The 22,312-nt window shown below is 38.0% G+C and overlaps 1 protein-coding gene across 3 annotated transcripts in view; it reads left to right on the forward strand.

Annotated features, from left to right (window-relative positions):
• Nucleotides 1–22,312, forward strand: part of LOC136864143 (uncharacterized) — a 624,111-nt gene that overhangs the window by 91,136 nt on the left and 510,663 nt on the right. The window lies entirely within an intron of this gene.

Raw genomic sequence — 22,312 nt, forward strand, 5'->3', positions numbered from 1 at the left:
GCAACTGTTGCTCGTTTTTTAGTGTGAAGACTAAGTAATTTGACTGTTGTCTGAATTGTTATTCATACATATTTGAAGGCATTTGTAATTTTTATTGGTTTATTGTGTAAAAAGACTGTGTCTTTTACAATTGCTTTTCCTCCTTTCCTGAAGATGATTTGCATTTTCTTTGGTTGATTTGTGTTAAACTCAATGGAGTACTGCAGTCCCTATATTTAGAATCAAGAACCATGTCATCAGCATATAAGTACAAGACTACTGGAGGTGTACATATTTGTCTTACATATGTTGTCATAAAATTGAAGAGCAGGGGACTTAATGGATATCCCTGTGGTATCCCTCTGGTCTTACTGTTTTTTTTTTTGAGTGTATCATCTATTTTTAAGGAATTTTGTGTCAATATGCTGTGGATGAGATTTAGCGTGTGCAGGCTAGAAGTAAACTTTCCATGTTTTTTCATCTGGTCCAAGATCCCTGTTAAAACAGTCAAAAGTTTTTGAAAAGTCCATGAATACTGCGTAGAATATTTGCCTTGGTTTTGTCATTACCTTGTCTATTTTTCTGAAGAGGCTTTCTGCTGCTTGAAGGGTGGAGCATACCCTTCTAGTTGAAACTTTGCATGCCGAATCATGGTTTTGCTCGGCTCTTTAATTTTGGTTGTTGCTGATATGAAGTGTTGCATTTTTTCTGTTGCTTCTGTGATATTATTTTTCTCGGTATCTTGTCCTATTTATTGAATTTCCAGTGTTGATTTTCTTGTTTCATTTGTGCTAATTTTTATTGAAGTGTTTTTATTTTTCTGATTTGTTTTATTATGCTAGGTCAAGTGAATCTTTGAAGTTGTTATGTTTGGTAGGTGTTTTCTGAGCGATGTTAGAATTGATGTGGCCAGAATCTCTTGACTTAGTACCTCTATGTTGTTTCCTCTCAACAAAGACCATCTGGACACTTTGTGGAAAGCATTGAGACCTTGAGAAAGTCACTGGCATATCCAGGAAATAACCTGGTTGAACATTCATGGACAATATAGTGAATGTTTTGTCCAAGTTCTCCACAGTCACAGGCAGTTTGGAAAGAAGGAACCATATCAGCTATACTTGGTTCAAACTCCGTTAAGTGTGTGACTTAGTTTTTCTGAGACAAATCAAAACCAAAAGATGATTGCTGTCAAATCATGCTTGTCATTCCCATGGAGCCTCACTGAACCATTCCTCTGCCACTTTGACATTGGGGAGGAAAAAAAAAATAAAAAAATAAAAAAAATAAAAATAAAATTGAGTGGATTTGATTGTGCCAGTGGCAATTCACATAGTTTAGTTCAGCATTGTTTGTCTTCTGAACACGAGGACTGTTCAGGTAAACTGCACAACAGTACTCACCTTTAGAATATGCCAGTGCTGATATATGCAGGGTGGATGCAGAAGCTATATATGATCCAGCAAGTGTTTAGAGGTTATTTCTTGTTCTTAGTTTAGCAGCACTCTTAATTTATTAGATGTTTCTTAAAGGATAATGTATGATCTTCAGTAACACAAAGGTATTCAGGATTACAGTTGTGAGGTAAAGAGCTACCATTGAGTGAAATATATAGGGTTGCATATGTCTGTTGTTGAGATGAAACAGGTTTCTGTTTTTCTGGCGCTAGGCATCAGAAACCATTTCTGAAATACTGGTTCAAAGTTTCTTGGTATGCATTTATGCTCTGTGACATCTGCACAAGAGTTCTGGGTAACTATTGCAAGGTCATCAGCAAGAAATGGATTTATATGTACTAATAATTATTGAAATATGTATATATATATTTAGTTATTTTTATTGAAATATGGAATTATATATGGACTTAAAATTACACATATAACATTAATTTCTATTTAATATCAAAGTTTAAAGAAGCTAAACAAAGTATATCTACATGCAACATAATGTTGAACTTCTCATTTTAATATATTTGAGGAACACACAATCTTTTATTCTCTGTTACCAAAACAATGGATTACAAAATGTTCTTTTATTTGCTGGAAAGTGAATCTTCTCCTATCATCTCTAAGGACAGATTTATATTGACTGAAACTGCGTTCAACATCGGAAGAGGTAATGGGGGCATAATTCAACTTCACAATACCTGCTGGGGTTAAACCCAATGTTAATTTTACACTTAAATCTCCACACAGCATTGCAGCAACCTTTGGCATTTCTTCATATCCAGGGTTCTTTGAAAGTACAGTGGCCATCTTCATGTTTGCTACATCTGCAACTTTACCTGTACCACGATTTAGTTGTTCCACAGTTTTTTTCACAATTTCACAACTTTCAGAAAGTGAGAGATGCGAGTTTTGGAGCCTTTTCAGTGTTTTTGTGATGCATGAAAAATTATGCTGAATGTAACAAAAGTCATTTCTCACACTTCTCACACAACTGTTTTCATGGCTTTAATTGAGGCTGCATCTTCAGAGTCCATGGCATGCTGAACGTTCTTAATACAGTCTATATATTCAACATAATATTCAACCGCTTGCAGCCACGTTCCCCACCTAGTTAGAATCGGCTTAGGCGGCAATGGAATCTCTGGGTACATTTCTTTCAAAAGATGAACTCTTCTGTGGGCTTTGAGAACAACTTTTTTCACTGAGGAAATCAATAAATCTACTTTGGGGTAACTGCCTCTTACCACTTCTGCCACATGATGAAAGGCATGTGCTACACATGTTAAATGAATCATCTTGGGATATACAACACATGATGCTTCTCCGGCTTTTATCATACAAGGTGCGGCATCTCTAATAAAAAGTAACACTATTATACTTAACGCCCTGTGGCCAGAGGATACCCATAGCCTCATTTAACAGTTTTGCTATAGTTTTGTTATTGCACTTTTCTAGAACATCACAGTGTAAGAGAATCTGTTTACAATAATCTTCGCTTAACAAACCAATGATTATGTTGCCAATTAACCTGCCTTCTTTGTCTGTTGTCTCATCAATGGAAACCCAAATTGGACAGTCATTAATCTCTTGCCTTATCTTACGAACAGTTTCATTGTATATGGCTGAACAGTACGTTTTTCTGAACGTTGACTCATCCAGGATGGATCGTTCAGTATATTTCTCGAGGAATTCCCTGAAGCACTGATTATTCAGTTTGATGAGAGTTATGTCAGCAGAGATGAGAGCACGGCAGAAATCGGTGTTGAACTCGGATGTTACACTGGAAGTTGCTGGTTGTGTCAGAAACAACTGTCTCTGCTTGGAATCTCGTTGTTTGTTAGCCTGGTGTTTACTGGTTGAAACATGCTGTTGCACAAGGAACCTTTGAGTAGATGTCACTATACAATGACACAAATTACAAAATAATATCTTACTGTCAGTTGATAAACCATCTTCTTTAAATTCTTTTCAATTTTAAACTGGTTGACTGAGCTGCTTTAGGCATATTGTAACAACGTTAATATCTTCAACTGCACACATTGAACATACAAGAACACTACGATCCATATCAGTGCTAATTCAAACTGTGAATGACTGGTAGTGAACTATATGGAGTTATGAAGCAATCAAAGGGAATGCCCGAATTACGAATTAATCCGGAAACCACTAGCACATAGTCGATAAACGAGATATCCCTAGTTATGAAATTATGGCACAGACACAGTCGATGTTATGTAATACAGCTTATCAGTGCTGTAAGTGTGATTCAAATCGTCACGGTACTGACCGGCTGATCTCCATCACTTTCGGGCTCAACCTCTCTCTTTCTTCGCACCGCTTATCAGCTTATTTTATCAGCCAAGGTGTGGACAGACGTGATAATGACCTGCATACCAGTTAAAATATTAATTTTTCAAATATAGATTTTAAATTTATTTCTCCATTATTGAGAGGACTGCTAATTTGATATAATTTAATACTTTTTAGCTGAAATAGGGGGTATATTGATTTTAATGACTAAGAATATGGAACATGTGTGCTAAACTCCAAAATATGGAAAAATATGGAAAATAAATACTGTACTCCATTTTTCAACTCCACACGTCATGATTCGTAAAGATAATGCGGAATATAATTAATTTTAGCTTCCTAAAGAGATATGTGAGAACTTGGAAAAGGTAATTTTACAAGGCAAAATTGAAGGCAGTAGACCATGAGGAAGAACAGCAAGCAGATGGATAGATCAGGCAAAGAAGATCACTGGGCTACCACTTCAGATCATATTAACGAAATGTGAAAACCGCTTGGGATGGAGATTCACAATGAAGTATTTATTTATTTTCCACCTAGTCGATACAATGATTGCCTAAGGCAATTTTTATTGGTCAAAAGTGGTACATGTTTCGTATATTATCAACATCTTCAGCCACATAACAATGTTTAGATGAAAAATATAAAATAGACAAAGTAATGCTTTAGAGGAAGTGTCCTTGAAATTAACATAAGATTGACAAGATTAAAACAAACAAATAACTCAAGAGAAAATATATAAATTATTTCTACAATAGAAAGCAGTCGTCAAGGAAACACTTGTACAATATTCCATAGAGAAATTGTCCTAATAAATATTCTTTTCTTAATAATCCATGAAAAAAGATCAATTTATAAATTAAAAATTATACAATTTATAAGTAATTATCGAAGTGAAGAAATCCTGATATCACAGTGCGGCTCTTATTATTAATGTAGATGAAAATATAACTAATTCCTAGTTGTCAAATCCTATTAAGCCTGCTTTCCTTTGGAACAGTAACTCCTGTCATTCTTTCACAGTTTTGCGCCGGGTGTAATATTGATGATGCGTTCTTCCTTGTTCTTGCACCTGAGGAGGAGGAGGAGCGGGGGATATAGGTGTGTCAAGAACTTCCTTGCTGTCACCTATAGCTTCAACTGAGGAGGAATAAGTTGTAGGGCTATCTGTAGGTGGAGAAATTCCAATTCTTTTTTCTTGATCCTTCTCAAGCATTTTCAAATATACTAGAATTTGATAATATAATGGATTCTTATATTCTACAGCCTCATTAAGGTTATCATTTTTCTTTACAAGTTGGTCTAGATGAATGTACAGGTCTTCATATGTGTTCATTAGGCTGCCCTTTTTTAACTTTTTTATGATGGTCAGGTCTTGTTCTATGTTTGTAAATTTATGACCTGTGGCAGTCATGTGTGATCCCATTGCTGAGAATCTTCTATGTTTTTCAGCATTCACATGTTCCAAATATCTAATTTTAAAATTGCGGCCAGATTGTCCTATGTATGTGTTCTTACATTCAAAGCATGTGAGTTTATATATACCGGAATCAAAAAATTTATCTTTTTCCGAGAGATTTATTGTATCATGGTTGAAAATACTATGTTTCATGTTGTTATTGGTGGAAAATGCAATTTTGAAATTTTTTCTTTTAAATAAATTTGTTATTACATGAATGTTTGGATTATTATATGTGAACTTGATATATTTTTCAGTTTTACTAGGTTCGACTGCTAATTTAGATTGTTGCTTCTCCGAAAATTTATTAATTATTTTATCAATCATGTTATTGTTGAAACCATTCAAGAGGGCTTGTTGTCGGATAAACAACAGTTCTTTATTCCTTTCAGATTTGGATAAAGGAATACTAAACGCTCTGTTAATGTAACTATAATATGCTGATCTTTTCTGTGCCTCAGGGTGTAACGAGTTGTTCTTGATAGTGGTCAGTGTGAAAGTGGATTTTCTGTGTATTTTGAAAGAAAATCCTTTTTCTTCTCTTGTTGTGACTATGTCCAGAAAATTCAGTGATTTTTCAACTTCTTCTTCTAAAGTGAATTTTATATTGGAATCCAAATTATTCAATATATTTAAAACTTTATTGCTATCGGTGAGTCTGTTATCTATTATAGCGTAAACATCATCTACATAACGTGTCCAAAAATCCAAACCCTCTATTTGATTAATAATTTTCGTGTGTTCCAAATAGTCTAAGTATATATTAGCCAATATTCCTGATGCTGGGGCTCCCATTGAGAGTCCTTTTTGTTGGTAAATTTTATTATTAAACGTAAAATAATTTTGATTTAACACGAATTTTAAAACATTAATAAAATCTTCAATTTCTGGTATGCTTACTAATTTGTTCTTCGTTAAATTCTTCTTAATGATTCTGATAGTGTCTGAAGATGTTGATAATATACGAAACATGTACCACTTTTGACCAATAAAAATTGCCTTAGGCAATCATTGTATCGACTAGGTGGAAAATAAATAAATACTTCATTGTGAATCTATTGAAGTGCGATACGGACCATGAAGCTGATTTTATGGGATGGAGATGTCAAGGTTGCAACACGGAAATGGAGTTATGATGTCACGATGCTCAGTAATGAGCACGACGACTAATGATGATGATGAAAGAGATATGTATTTACATTTAAATCCATTCCCTGGTCATCAGCGTAGTAAACTGGCAGGAGAGAGTGCGTGGCATGTTTGCAATATACAAGTTGAGCGAACCATGACAAATTGCAGATTCTTGAGGGATACTATTGTTCAGTGTTCTGGGTTTGCTTAGCTTGTTTTTCAATACTGTTTGAAGTACCCAGTTTGAAAGCATCAAATATGACAATACCTTACATTTTGTCATCTTTAAACATTTGAATACCGAACCTTCCCTACAGACCATATCATATTCAGCTGTTAGATCTCCAAACTCAGCTTCACTTTTCAATTTATTTCCTAAATCTGAAAGTCCAGGATACCCTTATAACCGTTTAACAGGTGTCTGTGAGAAATACCAATAGCTGTACAGGCAATGTGAATTTTTTCCTGGTGATATGAATGTTTTTACATTTCAGGGTGAGAGATTAACCATAGCAAACCTACTGAATGACATCGAGGAGCAATAAAGGGTACAGATCTCTGCACATGGTTATGAGAGTATTTAGGGGTTGTAGTAAGGATGTAAAGGAGAGAGCATATTTGTCTCTGGTGAGACCTCAACTTGAGTATGGTTCCAGTGTATGGGACCCTTACCAGGATTAATTGATTCAGGAACTGGAAAAAATCCAAAGAAAAGCAGCTTGATTTGTTCTGGGCGATTTCCGACAAAAGAGTAGCGTTACAAAAATGTTGCAAATTTTGGGCTGGGAAGACTTGGTAGAAAGGAGACGAGCTGCTCGACTCAGTGGTATGTTCCGAGCTGTCAGTGGAGAGATGGCGTGGGAGGACATCAGTAGATGAATAAGTTTGGATGGTGTCTTTAAAGGTAGGAAAGATCACAATATGAAGATAAAGTTGGAATTCAAGAGGACAAATTGGGGCAAATATTCGTTTATAGGAAGGGGAGTTAGGGATTGGAATAACTTACCAAGGGAGATGTTCAATAAATTTCCAATTTATTTGCAATCATTAAGAAAAGGCTAGGAAAACAACAGATAGGGAATCTGCCACGTGGGCAACTGCCCTAAATGCAGATCAGTAGTGATTGATTGAACATTTTATTGACTGTATTAGATTGAATGTATGTCATGAGGCAATGAAGCTGGAACACAGTTCATTAACCAAAAATGGATTGCTGAGAGATTGCAATGAAGGGATCAGTGACCAAAAAAAAAAAAAAAGAAAGGCATACAATAACTGTTGTACCAAGTAGACTCCAAATTGTGAAGTGTATTTTTAATGACTTGTTGATTTAAAATTCTAAAGGTGATGTTTGTGTTTTTATTATTTTTTCAGGAAAAAAAAAATTAAAATTTGGAAAGCAGTGAGGTTTGTACAGTAAGTGCATTTAAAAAGTTATAAAATTAATTAAACATGCAGTACGAAACAAAATAGCAAGTAAACCATTAACCTTAGCCAAGCATTACACGTCTTTACCAGGAAGCAGTCTGCTCCCGCGCGAGCGATAGATGTGTTTATCTGGAATTTTGATTTGTGCGCATCTGCGACCGTATATTTCCTCTTAGGTTTGAAATATTAGCCGATAGATGCCAGGAACATATAGACAGGACCTTTATTTAGGCTAAATACAGGGTTTTGGAATTTTAAAAAAGAAGGTGTTTGTTCCGAAGCGTGGTTTCCATGCTGGTGTACTCATTCTCTTTGGTGTACTTCGTATAAGTTTGTTGACATTGTGAAAGTTCATGTTTTGCCTTTTCTAGACGTTATGTCATGGAAATATATTTAAAACGAGAGTGAAATAGTCACAATTATTAAACAGTGATGATGAATACCCGGAAATGAGTGATATTGAGTGGGAAAGCGAGGAAAGTGAAATCATTGCAAGTGAGTGCGAAAATAACCTAAGTGATAAAGCAGACACAGACGATGAGGAAGTAGTTCTTACCTGTGAGATTAATCAACATGATTTGATGGAAAGTGAGGGTGATAGTGATGAGCAGACCACACAGTGGCATGATGTGAATAATCAGGATTCTGGGCCGCAATCAATTCCAGTTTACTGTATAATATAAATAAAAGTTTCAATTTGCCTTCTCATTTTGGCAGTGCAACTGAGCCGATAGAATATATTTCCTGGTTCTTTGATGATGAAGTACTGAATGTAAGAAAAGAGACAATTTATTATTGTAAAACTTGCACAGAAAATCCATTTTTACACCCTGATACATGCTTTGAAATGTATCGCAAAAGTGAAAGTTTCCAAACTGTCAGGGAAGACTCAACATCATGTGTATAAAATTGTATCATCAAAAAATTAGTTAGATTGTTACTGTACATGTTTATTGGTGAATTTGCTAGTTCAATATTTATAGCAGTACTCACAGTGAATTATGAAGTAGAATAGAAAGTGAATTACAACTCAGTTGTTTAGTGATCTTAATCAAGACTACTTTATGTTGTGCCTTGTGCCATTTTTGCACTAAAACCATCAGTTAAGGCTTTATTTTTTCAGTATTATATGGATACCTACAAGCTGACCTGAAATTAGGTATAAATGACTTAATAAACCTTATAGTACTTACATATTTGCATTTTCATGTGTGTAAGGAATAAAACTTGTTTTTGAAAATGAAAACCTACAACCTGTTTTCCAGTCATTGACCGGGTCAGTAATGTAATGAATGAAACATATATAGGCTGTTATTACAATGGGGTTGCCACTCCCAAGGTGATTTTTATATATTAATGAGTGATAAATGCTATGAAATGATATTGGAGTGTGTTGCTGGAATGAAAGATGACAGGGAAAACCGGAGTACCCGGAGAAAACCTGTCCCGCCTCCGCTTTGTCCAGCACAAATCTCACATGGAGTCACCGGGATTTGAACCACGGTATCCAGCGGTGAGAGGCCGATGCGCTGCCGTCTGAGCCACGGAGGCTAAAACATGTTTTTACAAAAAATAATTACGTTCACAAGCAGAAACTTATCCGCTTGGCAAGGGTTAAATGTGCCTAAGTGAGGAAACACTTATAAGGAAGTGAAGTTTCTATTTAAAAATTCACCTCCATGCAGCATCTCATGAAACACATTTTAAATTACCGGTAATACAAGTTACCTTTTTCAGTTTTATCCGAATACTCCAGTGAAATTTTTGAGAGTTGATCATGGTCAGTGTCTCGGAGTTTGCAGCTGTCAAACGTCGCCTCCTATCACTTGCTATGAGACTATATTTTGAAAATGACCTTCAGAATCCACATTTGAACATGGATACCACACACATTATAATGCAGCATTTGCATAGTCTCGGTGGGCAAGCCTTAATCCCGTGAGGATTTCTAGAACATTCACATAATCTTCTTGATGCAGTTTGTTCTTGATGGCAGTCAGGTAAATGCTGAAAGCCTCTAAAAACTGTTGAGGCTCCATCCTCTTATGACATGGGGCATTCTTCTTAAACTGGAGCAGTTCTGTAGGAGATACGTTCTTAGGTGCATGCCAAGAATCAATCAGTGACCCGATGGCTTCTACAGTCTTCCTGGCTGGATCCATGGTCCTTAAAGTCCTGATTTTTACTAGAGCTGACTGGACAAAACACGTAAGCTTGGACTTGACCATTATCTGCATCTTGTGAGGAAGCTGTTCCAAGTTCTGGAGGATTGTCTGGTTGAATACTCCACCATCACCTAATAGCTTGAGCTTTACCTCACGGTCATCTGGCTTCACAGTGAGTACATGAATTGTTGGCTACTTAGATCCCCAAGAGAAATGAATTTCATTTTATGGGTCCATATTGAATTTTTTACTTAGATCCCTCCAAGAAATTAAGCAAGTCCTTAAGAGAGGCACCAACAACAGATACACTGCTTATAATTTTATAATTTGTGTTGTTGAAGTCTATGCTTGTTGGAAAAATTTGGGCCCAGAATTTGAATCTTCCAGTGTTTTGAAAAATGCTACCAGATCTTCCACACGTATGGCCATATATATTGCAGCGGTATACCAGGAATTCCATCTTGTACACACAGGCATTGGGAAAGCTACAATTTCATCCTCTTGTTCTGTGTTTTCATATTTCTCTCTTAGAAATGCAGTGTAGTTGGGTTTTTTTGTGTGTGCATATTTTAAAAGGCATTCTTTTACTTTACTATTGACATATTCAGTTCATCCAGCACATTTTCAAATATGCAGCCGACAAGGTTGACTTTACGAGTCCAGCACTGGACATGACCTACTTCTTCAGTCAGTCCTTGGAAGTGTAGTTACACATTTTGTCTTGTAGTATGCAGAGTCCATAACTGTTGCCACTGCACGCTCCCATTCAATTTCTAATATAGCCTTGGCAAAATATACGCTATTGTCAGAATCTGTAACAATAGAGGCAGCCAGATATGTGTTCATTTCAGTTGATGGTACTGATCGATAAAGTAGGATATAAAAAAACACACCTACCATTCTTGTCAGTTGTTTTGCCACATAGCAGAAACATGTCTTTGTTTTGTTAGCTCTTCCTTAATTTCCTCCCTCCTTTTTTCACCGTTCATGTGGATGTATTTCTGACGGATCTGCTTTGCTGATGATAAATCTCCACTTCTGCAAACATACTTACTACCCCAAGTATGGATATCAGGATTGTCTAGTTTTTCTACTAGTATGTTAGCTTTCACAAATGAAGTAGTAGTGTCCAGAGCAAACTCTTCTTTCAAATCCTTCACATTACTAGCATTTGATAAAGTTTCTTTTAATGTGGCCACTCGAGGAACACTATCTTGAAGATGAAAAGTTTCTTGGCATTTTGAATGCTTGTCTGATGTACAATATTCATTTAAAGCATATTTCCTGTGATAATCTAACCAACGATGACAATATTTGCACATAAGAATGCCGCAAGAAATTATAAATCCTTCATTCTTAAAGTCTGTCCATGGCAGTAATTGCTACCTTTGGTATTTTTAAACCCAATTTTGTGATGCCCAGTTACAAACACTGTTATCACACAGTTGATTGTAGTCACATGCCAGTATAAAGTCGTAACCACATGCAAAATTTATTTCTGAATTCCTTTCATAATATTTAAGTTATGTCAGTGTAGTTGGTTTTTTTTGTGTGTGCATATTTTAAAAGGCATTCTTTTTCTTTACTATTGACATATTCAGTTCATCCATAATCCTCGATTGATAGAGAGTGCTAGACGCATTCTAAAAAATCCAAGCAAAAGGTGAAATATAATATGTTTGTACACGGAAAAGGTTATGAAATACACTTGGCTTCACAAGGTTGAAAGAAGTCCAAGCGAGAGCTGAAAATAAATTTATAACAAAAAGATATGAAATATGCTTGGTGTTACAAAGTTTAGATCTGGAGTCAAAATCAGCTTAATGCTAAGTTCGGAACTACCACAATGAAAATGTGGTCGCCGCTTGATTCACGTAACTAACACACCAGCTTTGATGATAATACACAATTTGCACACTTTTTATTAAATTATGGTAAGTTATATAGAATCCTTTACTGAAAGTCTCCTTGGCTCAGGCGGCAGCATGCCGGCCTCTCACCATTGGGTTCCGTGGTTCAAATCCCGGTCACTCCATGTGAGATTCGTGCTGGACAAAGCGGAGGCGGGACAGGTTTTTCTCCGGGTACTCTGGTTTTCCCTGTCATCATTCATTCCAGCAACACTCTCCAATATAATTTCATTTCATTGCCCCAGAGGAGTGCGACAGACTTCGGCAGCTGGCACAATTCCTATCTTTGCTGCTAGATGGGGCATCATTCATTCCATCCCTGACCTGGTCGAATGACTGGAAACAGGCTGTGGAGTTTCATATATAGAATTCTTTACTATGAATTACACTTGCTACCAATGGAGCAGGAGGCAAACACAGTTCCCAATTTGAACAACAGTCACGTAACTTTTTGGAGGTAGTCAACCAAATGCCATGAGACAACAGCTGTTCATCGGCCACACCGCTACCATCCAAGACAGTTGCCATGTAATGTTAGTATCGGCAAAATATCGTAGTATTGATTGCTCCTCGAGAAATGATGAACTCAATCATTCTCAAATTTACAACAAACAAATTTGAATATTAGCTTGAGGACAAGAATGTTTGGAGTGATGTCGAGAACTATTTATAAAAATGTTTTTATTTTTCAGATTCTGGTGTTTGTGGTGTTATTCACAAAATTCACTTTATTTTGTGATTTAAATGGGCAACACAAAACGTGTAAATAAAACCATCCTAACATCTAAATAGGGTTTTTTGTTTTATTGCCAATTAACAAACAGTAACACCTCTATTTATATGGCACGTGCCAAGGTCAGGATGTACATCTGGTGTCAAGCAATCCAGATGCTTCCAGTACATCATGACACTTTAGAAATATTGATTTTAATGTTATTGGTTGAAATATTGTATTTTAATGTTATTGGTTGATAAGAAATTAATTTGAAATCATTCACATTCATTGGCCTTAAGCTATTGATGACTTTACATTTTCTGCTGCATTAAGATGAGCTGCTTCCATGGAGTTTAGCTTGGTGTGGCATCATTCTTTGAATCGGTCTGCTGTCGAATGGACGTGGGTCTGTGATGCTCCTGCTCCAGTAGAGAGCCTGAGCTCAGGCTCAGGCTGTAACACAAAATTAAAATTTAGAAATAAAAAACATTAATCAATTAAATTTAAATTCGACACATCAAATAACACATGAGAAAGACAACTCAATGACCTGCAGGAAAAAGGAATGTGGAAACTAGTTGGGCCCTGCAGTGGTCATAGACTGTCGGTATAGCAGTCACAAAATTAAAAAAAGGTTGAATTCATTGGGAACTGTTTATTATAACTAAAACATCAAGTTCAGAATTTTCATTACTTAAACTTGAAATTGTTAGAAAAATTATTTCATGAAACCTTAAACACAACTTCTCGGTTAAGTAACAAACATTTAAGATAAGAAAATGAAAAGTACCATAATTTAAACTCAGTCAAAAATTAAAACCCTTAGAAAGCCTAATGCTGTTGAAATATATTTTTCAAAAGGCACATGCCAAAACTAACCTAGAAATGAGGATAATCTTCGATTGATAAAGAGTGCTAGATGCATTCTAAAAAATCCAAGCAAAAGGTGAATTATAATACGTTTATACACGGAAATGGTTATGAAATACACTTGGCTTCACAAGGTTGAAAGAAGTCCAAGCGAAAGGTGAAAATACATTTATAACTAAAAGATTATGAAATATGCTTTGTTTTACAAAGTTTAGACGTGGAGTCAAAATCAGATTAATGCACTGAAAATGTTAGAAACTACTGGACATTAAGAAAAGAGAAAGGGAATTCCTGCACCTTAAAGTGAATAAAGTTACATAGTTAAGTCAAAAAGAAGAAACCGGGCGAGTTGGCCGTGCGCGTAGAGGCGCGCGGCTGTGAGCTTGCATCCGGGAGATAGGGGGTTCGAATCCCACTGTCGGCAGCCCTGAAGATGGTTTTCCGTGGTTTCCCATTTTCACACCAGGCAAATGCTGGGGCTGTACCTTAATTAAGGCCACGGCCGCTTCCTTCCAACTCCTAGGCCTATCCTATCCCATCGTCGCCATAAGACCTATCTGTGTCGGTGCGATGTAAAGCCCATAGCAAAAAGAAGGGCTACCGATTGGAGCAGGGGCAACAAGGACCCATGTCAACATCAAACTGATCCAAAGGCCATGTCAAGCCAAACTCCACAGAAGTAGCTTATCTTCACATGGCAGAAAACACAAAATCATCAATAGTGTAAGGCCAATGAATGTGTGGGATATCAAATTCTTTCGTTTCGACCAATAACATTATATAATGAAATTCCTTGAACATAGTATTGTTCTGGAAGCAACTGGATTGTTTGACATTGGACGTACATCCTGTTCTCGGCATGTGTTTCACAAGTACACTTTACAATTTGCACTCGACTTATTTATTTATTGTATGATGTATGTATGTATGTATGTATGTATGTATGTATGTATGTATGTATGTAGTTTCAGGATAAATGTGTGTAGTCACAAGTCCGTACGGTACTACAACTCTTGGTCTAGGTTTTTGACCCAATCAACTGCTTCATCCGATGTGCAGTGAATGTCCATTAGCTTTCCTTTGAAAGCTCGAATTGCGCAGTCAGCAACAATGTGGTGGATTGATTGAGAAGGGGCACCACAATCACAATTTGTAGAGCTAGTCTAACCCCATTTGCACAATAGATAACCACATCTGCCTTGTCCAGTTCTTATCTTATTGACGATTCCCCACTGTCGCCTTGGAAGATCAAATCCTTGTACACGTTTAGAAGGGTTCTAAACTAGATGTTTGTTGACTACTGATGACTGATCTCACTGGGCTTTCCATAAACTGTTCACATGAAAAGAGGTTCTTTCAAGATTGGTTGCTGTACACCAGGGTAGTTTCCTTGATTTCAGTCGTTGATGTTCAGTGTTTGTAATATCTTGATGGGTGGGTAGTTGGGGGATCTGCTGAATGATTTTCCATACCTTTAGGAGAGCTTCTTATCGTCTTAGGGCTGGAGGTGGAATGTTGCTGAGAACAGGAAGCCATAGTGTGTTCTTGCTCCGAATGCATCCCATGATTATTCGCATTGCCTGATTGAGTTGTACATCAATATTCTTAGTGTGAACACTTTTGTTCCAGGAGGGGCAACAGAACAGCAATAGAATATGATAAGGCTAATGCTGTTGATCTTAGAACGCGAGTATTGGCTCCCCATGATATACCAGCAAGTTTCTGAAGAATATTATTTCCAGTTTTAACTTTAGCAGCTAAATTTGAGAGATGTTTTAAAGTCCAAGTTCTATCAAGTGTTATTCCCAAGTATTTTGGTGTTCTGCAGAGCAGCAACACTTGACCTCAGAATCTGATTGGTGGTTTGCAATTAGACTGTCTTTTGTGGAAGTGGAGTGTAGATAAAGCTGTTTTTTTTTAGTATTTTGGTGCAGGCACCATTTCTTGAAATATACATCCAAGGTTCCCAGATCAGTGGCTAAAGTAGTTTCAGTATCATAAAAGTTGGAGCACTGAGTCACCAAACAAATGTCATCAGCATAAGTAAATTTTCTTGAAGATGGGTCGGGGAAGTCGTGTATGTACAGACTGAAAAGAAGTGGAGCCAGGCCTGATCCTTGAGGTAAACCATTGTTTAATTTAAACACTCTACTTCTGTCATTATCAACGTAGATCTGGAAGTACCTATTGTTAAGCATCTCTCTAAGTAAGGTTGTAAGTTTACGACGTGGGATGACACTAAAAAAAATTAGGAGTCCTCCTTGCCAGACAGTATCATAGGCAGCTGATAGATCCAAAAAGGCAGCCATGCTTACTGGTTTCCTCTCATATCCATTTTCGATATACGTGGTGAGAGACAGTACTTGATCGTTACAACTTCTTCCAGGTCTAAATCCTGCTTGCTCTATAGGAATGTAGCTATTGTTTGTTTCATAAAATTCTATTGTAGATCAGTCACTCAAGGAGTTTGTATGAGACACTTAGAAGTGCTATTGGATGGCAGTTTTCCACTTTAGTTGGATCTTTATTTGGTTTCAGCATGGTTACTGTTTTTGTTTTCTTCATCAAAAGTGGGATGTTTCCAGTTTGCAGAATATTAGAGAATAAGTTGTTTAACCATTTTCTTGTGGCTGGTTCACAATGAGCCAAAAGTTCAGGCTAAATTCCATCAAATCCAGTAGCTGTTTTAAGTTTCATGCTTTTGATTTCAGATTTAGTTTCCTCTTCTTTGAATGGAGTAGAGAATTCAGAAGACTGCATTGCTTCTCTTTTCTTGATGTTCAACTTTAATTTGATATCCTTTTTGGTTCCCTTGTCTTCTGTATTTTTGGAAACTGACATTAGATGATTAGCAAAATCATTCAGATTGATGGCTATTTTTGATCTGTTAGTTGCAGGGTTTGAAGAGTCCAATTTCCTAATTATAGACCAGGCCCCCCTGCTAGAATGGGTGTAATCTAACGATTCTATTCATGCCAGATCCTTCTTCGACTCTCATCCAAGGATTGAAGGAGACTAGCTGCAATGTCGGAATTAGGATGTTCTTCATATTCTCTTAGTAATTCCTCACTGTCTGAACTCCAGCTAGGGATATACTCCTTACGATATCCTCTAGGGATGCATCGTCTGGCTGCACCTTTTATAACCCCTACAAATCTGCTGTAGTTGTTGTGTGTGCGTTTGATCCATTTTATATATTGGAATCCGTTTGTGTTGCAAATTCAGTCCAGTTGGCTTTCTTGAAGTTCCACCTTGGTTTAGGATGTGATTGAACAACAGATGTAGACATCCCTACATCCAAGAGAACAGGCCTGTGTTGACTATGTGGGTAATCGTTGAGCACTGTATGTTGAACTTCTTGTGTGAATTATGAAGCTGATCTGTGAAACAAAAAATCTGGGGTGTAGCCTCAAGACCAGCTAGCTGATTGAAAGGTAGGAAGGTCTTGAGCGTCAAAAATTAGATTCAAATTTTCAGTTTGTATCCAGTCCACAAGAACTTCACTATTAGAGTCATCCTTGTTATATCCCCAAAGGTGATGATGACTGTTGAAATCACCAAGATATATAATAGGAAACTGCAGAGAAGGTACGTAGTGATTAGGCGAAGTAGTATGTGGTGGCTTGTACATATTAACTATTGTCAAGTTTTCAGTGTTAACTGTAGTAGTAAAAATGTCACTCTCAGAGTTTACTGATAGTAATTGGTAATTTGTTATATAATTCCTGACATAAGATTGTGCCATACCCTGGCCATCTCTATCTGGTTTGATTTTTGGACGAACTGCTTGCCCTCTGTTACTTATGTGTACTCATTGACATGGTTATTATGGCCGAGTTCTACTTCAATTGTACACACAAACTTAGCCCAAGGAGATCAAAGATATTGCCTTTGTCGTCCTGTGATTTTACGTTTGTTCCCGATCTTGTTTATGTAGCTTTTCGATAGCTCTTCATGTAAGGTTTATCTCAGTGAAGGGTTATAGCAAGCGACACAATGTTTCTCGATAATTGTTTTTACAAGCGTTATTTTAAACATTTTAAGACGTGAATGCTATTGGTCTCGGAGGTTTCCAACATGCTTTATTGCACATATATGAATGGCCTGATTAAGGTAATGTAACTTCTATTTTTTTGTGTTTGTTTTTATCACCACATGGCATTGTGGTTGGCCACTATTTCTTTGTTCTCCGTATTTATTTTGTGGCCCGTATTTGTTCTTTCTGTTATTGCCCATGTAACGTTATTTATATCAGCTACGTTTTTCTTTTTGTCACAACTCTGTACATTGATTTGTGTCTTACTATCATTGAGTGTCTGTAATGTGTGAATGAGCTCTGTTGCAACTTGGATGAGTGTTACGTCAACTTTATTCTACGGTTCATGTTGTGGAGGTCTCTACCTTATTTAGTCATGTACCAATTTGGTCTCTGATGTCCCCGCTATGTCGTTGTGTTTCGGAAGGGCCTGTGCATGGGAGGTTTGTGCCGTTCTGGTATTTGAGTTGTATATGAGAGATGTATTGATGATGTGATTTGGGCCTCCGATCTTGTGTGGGTTTGGCTTTACATATACACAATTATAAAGAATGAGAACCTTCCTCCTAATCAATACTTTATTGGTATATGGTTACTAAAACATGTCTGTATCTTATTGATATACAGGACTGGTTTCGACTTCTAAATGGGTCATCCTCAGTTGATCGTAGAACATGACATCAACATAATAATAAATAAAGCATCACTGAATCCAACAAAGAATGTCATATGCTATGGATAATAGTATTGTTTAAATATGTTTGATGTTTTTCTCTTGGTCTAAAACAATCGTCAAAGTTTATATGACGGATTCTGGAGTTTACTTTGAACAATAATTTCTTCACTTTCAATAATGTCATTTACCAAAAGATAGGTCCTCCCTTGCGGTCACCAGCTTCAGGAATCCTTGCGGATATCTACATTGATCATTTAGAGCATTCTCACATCATTGGCAAGATTAACGGCATTCAACACTGGACACACTTTGTAGATGACACACACATTTACAATACCTTCACATCATTAACCACCACTAATATGGTAAAATATATAGTTAACTTATCTGGTGGAAATAAGTCTGGTATCTGCGATAGTTATCAATGTATGTTGCAGTTCCATAGGATTGATGAAAAGTAGCTCCTGATAATATAAATAGTATATAGCAGGGAAGTTTTATCTTGAAGTTGGGTGTCATCAGAAGTCTGAATTTCTTGGACACAGACTGTCAATGGCATCTTGTAAAAGTTTAGAAAGGTATTCACTCATTTGTTTTTTGTTTATACACTGGCTGACAGAGCAAATGCAACACCAAGAAGGAGTGGTTCGAAAGGGATGAAAGTTGGGGAAAAAACAGAGACAGCATGGACGAATAATTGATGTTTATTTCAAACCGATATGCAGGTTACACAATGCGCACGGCATCGACTCAGTAGGATGTAGGACCACCGCGAGCGGCGATGCACGCAGAAACACGTCGAGGTACAGAGTCAATAAGAGTGCGGATGGTGTCCTGAGGGATGGTTCTCCATTCTCTGTCAACCATTTGCCACAGTTGGTCATCCGTACGAGGCTGGGGCAGAGTTTGCAAACGGCGTCCAATGAGATCCCACACGTGTTCGATTGGTGAGAGATCCGGAGAGTACGCTGGCCACGGAAGCATCTGTACACCTCGTAGAGCCTGTTGGGAGATGCAAGCAGTGTGTGGGCGGGCATTATCCTGCTGAAACAGAGCATTGGGCAGCCCCTGAAGGTACGGGAGTGCCACCGGCCGCAGCACATGCTGCACGTAGCCGTGGGCATTTAACGTTCCTTGAATATGCACTAGAGGTGACGTGGAATCATACGCAATAGCGCCCCAAACCATGATGCCGCGTTGTCTAGCGGTAGGGCGCTCCACAGTTACTGCCGGATTTGACCTTTCTCCATGCCGACGCCACACTCGTCTGCGGTGACTATCACTGACAGAACAGAAGCATGACTCATCGGAGAACACGACGTTCCGCCATTCCCTCATCCAAGTCGCTCTAGCCCGGCACCATGCCAGGCGTGCACGTCTATGCTGTGGAGTCAATGGTAGTCTTCTGAGCGGACGCCGGGAGTGCAGGCCTCCTTCAACCAATCGACGGGTAATTGTTCTGGTCGATATTGGAACAGCCAGGGTGTCTTGCACATGCTGAAGAATGGCGGTCGACGTGGCGTGCGGGGCTGCCACCGCTTGGCGGCGGATGCGCCGATCCTCGCGTGCTGACGTCACTCGGGCTGCGCCTGGACCCCTCGCACGTGCCACATGTCCCTGCGCCAACCATCTTCGCCACAGGCGCTGCACCGTGGACACATCCCTATGGGTACCGGCTGCGATTTGACGAAGCGACCAACCTGCCCTTCTCAGCCCGATCACCATACCCCTCGTAAAGTCGTCTGTCTGCTGGAAATGCCTCCGTTGACGGCGGCCTGGCATTCTTAGCTATACACGTGTCCTGTGGCACACGACAACACGTTCTACAATGACTGTCGGCTGAGAAATCATGGTACGAAGTGGGCCATTCGCCAACGCCGTGTCCCATTTATCGTTCGCTACGTGCGCAGCACAGCGGCGCATTTCACATCATGAGCATACCTCAGTGACGTCAGTCTACCCTGCAATTGGCAGAAAGTTCTGACCACTCCTTCTTGGTGCTGCATTTGCTCTGTCAGTCAGTGTATTTAACTGGTTTTCGTAACTATATTTTGATTGAGACCCTATGTGAACTAGGCAGTCAACTTTCTTTGAAGTTGCCTGCTTCACTGAAGTGACCACACTATTGCACAGAATATAAGAAAGCAATAATAATTTCTTGTTTTAGTGAATCTTTTTCTCATGCTGAACGCCACTCATATGTTCTTTTTTAAATGTGGGTACTGAATGGTAAACCAGGGGCAAGGGGTGGCATGGATCTACAAAGACAAAAGATGCAAGTGGCTCTTCCCCTCCCTTGTTTATCACTGGGTCTTTATTATTTTGAATGTTAATAGACACTATCCTTTGAAGGCATTCTACACTGCTGTTTAAAGTTTCAAGGGATATGGAGGGTGGCCCACAAACAGTTGACATATTTGTGTTTTAAATTACTTTATTTTACTATGTATAATAATGCAATTTCACACACATACAGGAAGCTTACTTTTTGGAAATACATGTGCAGTGTGCCCTCCATAACGGCGAATAACCTCTTCAAGATGAGCGACAATGTTTGCAATGATTTTGCAGCACAAGTCTTCATTAATAATTCCACTCCACATGTCAGCAATCCATGCACTCATTTCATTGCATTGTTAGGTCTTACAGGAAAGATCTTCTTTTTCAATAAATCTTACAGAAATAAGCCACAAGGGTTCAAATATAGTCTCGAAGTGGCCATATTATCCAACATTACTTCACTCTGGATAGCAAATGGATATGACATGACAACTAATAACGTCCTCTGAAGGGCCAACACAATATCAGCAATGTGAGGTACGGCATCATTTTGCATAGACCATTACATTTGGAATGGTAGTTTGGTAGCAAGAAGTTGAGGCTCAGAGTCATTTTGCAACACATCCAAGTAACAATTTGAATTAACTCTCTGAGTAAAAGGGGACCGATAATTTTAAGGCTGGATAAAGCAATCCAGATGGCCACTTTCTCCTGATGACCACTTTTTTTCTTCTTTTTACATAGACAATTTTAGGCTTTTCTGTCACCCAAAAGCATACATTTGCTGATTTACACCTCCATCCACATAAAAAAATTTCTTCATTAGACAACCAAGTGTTGAAAAGAATTTCTTCTGTACCCTCCAACCATAAAACACACCGTAAATTTCTCTTTTTGTCACACTGCATCAGCTTATGTAAAACAGTCACATTGTATAGGGGAGGTTTTGGATCGTGTATAATATTATCTTCACTATACGATATGTTCCCATTTCTCTTGAAGCTCTACTTTGCTGCTTGGCTACTCATGGAGTGTCAATATCAGGATTACATATTCCTACTGGCCAAGGTCTCTTTTCTCCCTTTGTATGTGTAAATGTTCAGTATAAACTATGAATGGTATCCTGTGTAGGGGCACACTGATATATAAACTCACAGCTCAAAATTTTGTTTGACCGGGCGAGTTGGCCGTGCGCGTAGAGGCGCGCGGCTGTGAGCTTGCATCCGGGAGATAGTAGGTTCGAATCCCACTATCGGCAGCCCTGAAGATGGTTTTCCGTGGTTTCCCATTTTCACACCAGGCAAATGCTGGGGCTGTACCTTAATTAAGGCCACGGCCGCTTCCTTCCAACTCCTAGGCCTTTCCTCTCCCATCGTCGCCATAAGACCTATCTGTGTCGGTGCGACGTAAAGCCCCTAGCAAAAAAAAAATTTTGTTTGCATCACCTTGACACTCTGTCTCCACGTGATGCATTACAGTTTTAGAGACCTGTTAAGAGAGGCAACTGTAGTCCATCATGTTGACAACACAACTGAAACAAAGATAGTCAACAATTGGATCCACTTCACTGACTTCTACAGGTATTACCAGGAAATAATCGAGTAGTATGTAAAAGTTAAATAGCATCTGACTTATAATTAAAAGTTATTAGCTTTATAAATGTGTCAGCTGTTCGTGCACCATTCTGTATAAGGAGATGATCCTTACTGTGTACTTTTTTATCCTGGAAATGGCATTAGGGCTCCTCAGCCTTAATTTACTTTAGAATGTATTGCTAATGTTCTCTAAACAATTTAATACTTTAATACAGAAAATACAATTCCAGTTGAAAATTTTCAATTCTTCAGTTGTATGTTTTCTCATTTTTTGTTATCTTAGCAATATTCCTTGAAAATCGTATAACAGAGA

The sequence above is a fragment of the Anabrus simplex genome, chromosome 1 (assembly GCF_040414725.1).
Source record: "Anabrus simplex isolate iqAnaSimp1 chromosome 1, ASM4041472v1, whole genome shotgun sequence".
Taxonomy (NCBI): Eukaryota; Metazoa; Arthropoda; class Insecta; order Orthoptera; family Tettigoniidae; genus Anabrus; species Anabrus simplex.